A 4,836-nucleotide genomic window follows, 5' to 3' on the forward strand; every position below is an offset into this window, starting at 1 on the left:
TCAATAACATACATAGATTTGCAAACATGAGCACTCAGGTATACTAATGACAGTTGCAAGAGTATAACAATTATGAGCAGACAAACCATACTCATAAAGAAGTATGTCAAAGAGCAAAATGTATAAACATACATCACTATGGCTGGCAATTGTGTGCACCCAGCTTTTCAACATCTGAAATTCAGTCATCTGAAATGCCATTACAGACAAGTTAAGTCTTTTGACAAGATTGATCAAAAACCATGATAGGTCACCACTACATATACAGTCTCCCAAACAGCCAAGATCTTAAAAAATTTTATATTTTATAAATGCAGATGTATAAAAAGGACATCTCTTCATTTATCTCTTCATTTTTATGTGCACACAATGATTACACACAGTCGATGATGCACTTTCATGGAATCAAATTTGCAAAAAAATGCATACAATGAGTTAGAACTCTAAAAGTCTTTATACAGTTTATACATCCAGTATTGAAAATGATGCAAAGATGAAATACATAGCATAGCAAATTGGCGCTGTGAAGAGGCAGAAGTCATACATAGTTGAATAATTTCGCAGGGGAGATTTCTTGCATTTTTTGCCTGTATTGTCACTTGTGTGATCTTCAAATCAGTTTCTGCATTTGTATTTGGAGAGTGGTTGTGGTCTTCAAATTTTGTAAGCATATGCTGTAAATGTAAAGAAGTCTCGTTATTGCTTGCCTGTTGCAATTAAATGATTTTCCACTTTTGAAGCACCAATAATAATTAGCTTTTAAACTTTCATCTTTCACCATTAAGTAGCCTTGTATATTTAATTTATCACAGCCTTTTGGCAAGGGAATAATGTTACAGATTTCTTTCATGTGTTATAAGGAATACAGTAAGAAGAAATAATACTTTGCTTCCTCAATACCAAATCTGTATTAGTCAGAGTTCTCCAGAGAGACGTAACCAGTAGGATATGTGTATAAATATAGTAGAGGAGGTTTATTAGAGGAATTGGTTCACGCAATTACGGTGACTGAGAAGTCCCTTGACAGACTGTCTGCATGCTGGAGACCCAGGGATGTTGATAGAATAGCTTAGTTCAAGTCCAAAGGTCTTAGAACCAGAAAAGTCAATGTTATAACTCAGTTTGAGGCCAAAAACGTCAGGCCACAGAGGGTCACTAGTGTAAATCCTGGAGTCTTAAGGGTGCCAAGCCTGGAGTTCTGATGTCCAAGGCAGCAGAAGAGAAGTTTGCGCCGGCTTTCAGAGAGAGACCAATTTGCCTTCTGTATTTGTCCTCTCTGGGCCCCAGTCAATAGGATGGCACCCATCAACACTGGGAGCAGACCTTCCCCACCTGGTCTACTCACACTCACATACTCATCTCCACTGAAAACATCCTCATAGCCACACCCCAAATCATGCTTTACCAAGTTTCTGAGTATTCCTCAATCCAGTCAAGTTGACACCTACATTTAAGTCCACAAGACCACCCCTTTTAACCTTAGCATCCATATGCATTTCATTAAATCATACTTAATTTCCAAATAAAGACAATAACAAGCTAATAGTTCCCCCAACATGATGCAACTAACATGATGTAACTATCCCACATACAACTGAAAATACACTAACCCTTTCCCTAGAATTTGGATTTTAGTATTTCAATATTCAGTATTGTGATTTTGGAGATTTTAGACATTAGAGGTTTTAGACTTTGAGGATTTTAGACTTTAGGAATTTTGATCATTCAGGATTTCATCATTGGGATTACAGTGTGCAGAACTGTGTCTTCTTAGGTTAATTATTGGCACCACTCATTGACCAACATCTCCCTTTTTCCCATTCACCTCTGCCCCCAGCTTCTGGTAACCACTATTCAACTATCTACTTCTATGAGTTTAACTTGATTAGATTCTACATACAAGTGAGATTAGATGGTATTTGTCTCTCTGTGCCTGGCTTATTTCACTTAATGTTCTCTAGGTTCATCCATGTTGTCTCAAATAACAGAATTTGAGGGCCTTTTAAAAAAAAAGGTGGAATAGTATTCTACTGTGTATATATACCGCATTTAAGAAATTTATTTATCCATTGATGCATGATGGACACTTAGATTGTTTCCATATCTTGGGTATTGTGAATAATGCTGCAATGAAAATAGGACTGCAGATATCTCTTTGACATATTAATTTTTATTTCTTTGGGCATATGCCCAGTAGTAGGATTGATGAATTATGTGGTAATTCTATTTTTTTAGTTTTTTGAGGAACCTCCATACTGTTTTCCAAGATGGCTGCACTAATTTACAATACACCAACAGTGTAGGATTCCCTTTTCTCTATGTCGTCACCAGCCCTTGTTTTCTTTCATCTTTTTTATAATAGCCAAGCTAAGAGTTGTGAGGTGATATGTCATTGTGGTTTTAATTTGCATTTTTCTTGTGATTAAAAATGTTAAGCACTTTTCTGTACTTTTTTTTTTTTGGTCATTGTATGTCTTCTTTTGAGAAATGTCTATTTAAGTCCTTTGCCCATTTAAAAAATGGGTTATTTATTTTCTTGTTATTGAGTAATTTGAGTTCCTTGTGTATTTTGGATGTTAGCCCCTTGTCCAATGTATGATTTGCAAATCTTTTCTCCAAATCTGTGGGTTGTATCTTTAGTCTCTTGTTTCCTTCACTGTGCAGAGCTTTTTAGTTTGATGAAATCCCACTTGTCTTTTTTTGTTTTAGTTGCCTGTGCTTGTGGGGCCATATTCAAGACATCACTTCCCAGAGCAACATCATGGAACTTGAGAAAAATAATCATTAATTCCATGGAAAATAAAAACTACTATAGGAAAGGAAATGTATTCTTAGTACACTACATGGCCCAGCAATCAAAGATGCTTACATAATCACAAATGACCTAATCAAATTAGGATATAACTATTTATATCCTAACAAATTAGGATATAACTATTTATATCCTAACAAATTAGGATATAATCAAATTAGGATGGAGAATGAGGGAGGATGAACGGCTGTGATAGGCCATGAGAATGAAAAAGAAAATCTCTTGCTTTCAGAGTGGAATAGCAGCATGATGTCAACCACCAAAACAAACTATAAACAGACAAGAAACAATACAAATATGTTATTTAGAGACATAGCAATAAATCCCAAATAGTCAGCTAAAAAGAGCTGAAAGTTTCTGTGGGTAAGGGAACAAAGGATTGTCTTCTAGGACTATTTGTCTCTTCTAATGATGAACATATATAACTATAAAATATAAAATATAAAACATATATAACTAAAAAATATAAAAATAAAAGTGACTGACTAATAATAACAAAAAGCAACTAGAAAGCCTATAAAAAGCCATTGAAGTGAAAAGCTCAAGAGATGGATTAAAATAAGAATAGACATAAGTCCTTATGGAGTTTTTTGGTTCAATAAGTAAAGTAGGGAAAATTAGAAGGAGATCATGTGGAGCAAGGATCTTGACCAGGAAACCGAGGCCTACTGTGCAGAGTAGGGAAATTTCTAAACCAGTTACCACTGCCCAGCCCCCTTCTACAGTCTGGCTAAACTAGCAAGAGGAAGAGAGGAAGGGAGGAACCGAGGGCAGCCAGTAGTGCCACCTTCTCTCCACCTTTGGAGAGGGACTTGATTTCCAGCACCACCTCCCTGCCCTGCCCACACCAACAAAAACCATTCATGTCCCAAGCATTTTACATGTATCAATGTATTAGCATTTCATCCTCACAATCACAGTATAAGGTAAGTATTATTACTCTTATAATTAAAACTAAGGTCCACAGAATTAAGAAAGAAATTTGGGTTAGTTCTCTTTCCCATCTTGCAAGATGGCGGGTGAAAAAGTTGAGAAGCCAGATACTAAAGAGAAGAAACCCGAAGCCAAGAAGGCTGATGGTGGTGGCAAGGTGAAAAAGGGTAACCTCAAGGCTAAGAAGCCCAAGAAGGGTAAGCCCCATTGCAGCCGCAACCCTGTCCTTGTCAGAGGAATTGGCAGGTATTCCCGATCTGCCATGTATTCCAGAAAGACCATGTACAAGAGGAAGTACTCAGCCACTAAATCCAAGGTTGAAAAGAAAAAGGAGAAGATTCTTGCAACACTTACAAAACCAGTTGGTGGTGACAAGAACGGCAGTACCCGGGTGGTTAAACTTCGCAAAATGCCTAGATATTATCCTACTGAAGATGTGCCTTGAAAGCTGTTGAGCCACGGCAAAAAACCCTTCAGTCAGCACGTGAGAAAACTGAGCCAGCATTACCCCCAGGACCATTCTGATCATCCTCACTGAATGCCACAGGGGCAAGAGGGTGGTTTTCCTGAAGCAGCTGGCTAGTGGCTTGTTACTTGTGACTGGACCTCTGGTCCTCAATCAAGTTCCTCTATGAAGAACACACCAGAAATTTGTCATTGCCACCTCAACCAAAATTGGTATCAGCAATGTAAAAATCCCAAAACATCTTACTGATGCTTACTTCAAGAAGAAGCTGCGGAAGCCCAGACACCAGAAAGGTGAGATCTTCAACACAGAAAAAGAGAAATACGAGATTACAGAGCAGCGCAAGATTGATCAGAAAGCTGTGGACTCAACAAATTTTACCAAAAATCAAAGCTGTTCCTCAGCTCCAGGGCTACCTGTGATCTGTGTTTGCCCTGATGAATGGGATTTATCCTCACAAATTGGTGTTCTAAATGTCTTAAGAACCTCATTAAATAGCTAACTACAAAAAAAAAAAAAAAGAAAGAAAGAAAGAAAGAAAGGGAAAGAAAAGAAAGAAAGAAAAGAAAGAAAGGAAGGAAGGAAGGAAGGAAGGAAGGAAGGAAGGAAGGAAGGAAGGAAGGAA

The 4,836-nt window shown here is 37.5% G+C and overlaps 1 pseudogene across 1 annotated transcript; it reads left to right on the forward strand.

The window, feature by feature from the left end:
- Nucleotides 1-2,577: 2,577 nt before the first annotated feature.
- On the forward strand, nucleotides 2,578-4,713 carry LOC113219806 (annotated as a pseudogene). The gene has a single exon (XR_003306812.2). The product of XR_003306812.2 is annotated as a 60S ribosomal protein L6 pseudogene (transcript).
- Nucleotides 4,714-4,836: the final 123 nt, after the last annotated feature.

Source organism: Piliocolobus tephrosceles, chromosome 15 (genome assembly GCF_002776525.5).
Source record: "Piliocolobus tephrosceles isolate RC106 chromosome 15, ASM277652v3, whole genome shotgun sequence".
Classification (NCBI taxonomy): Eukaryota; Metazoa; Chordata; class Mammalia; order Primates; family Cercopithecidae; genus Piliocolobus; species Piliocolobus tephrosceles.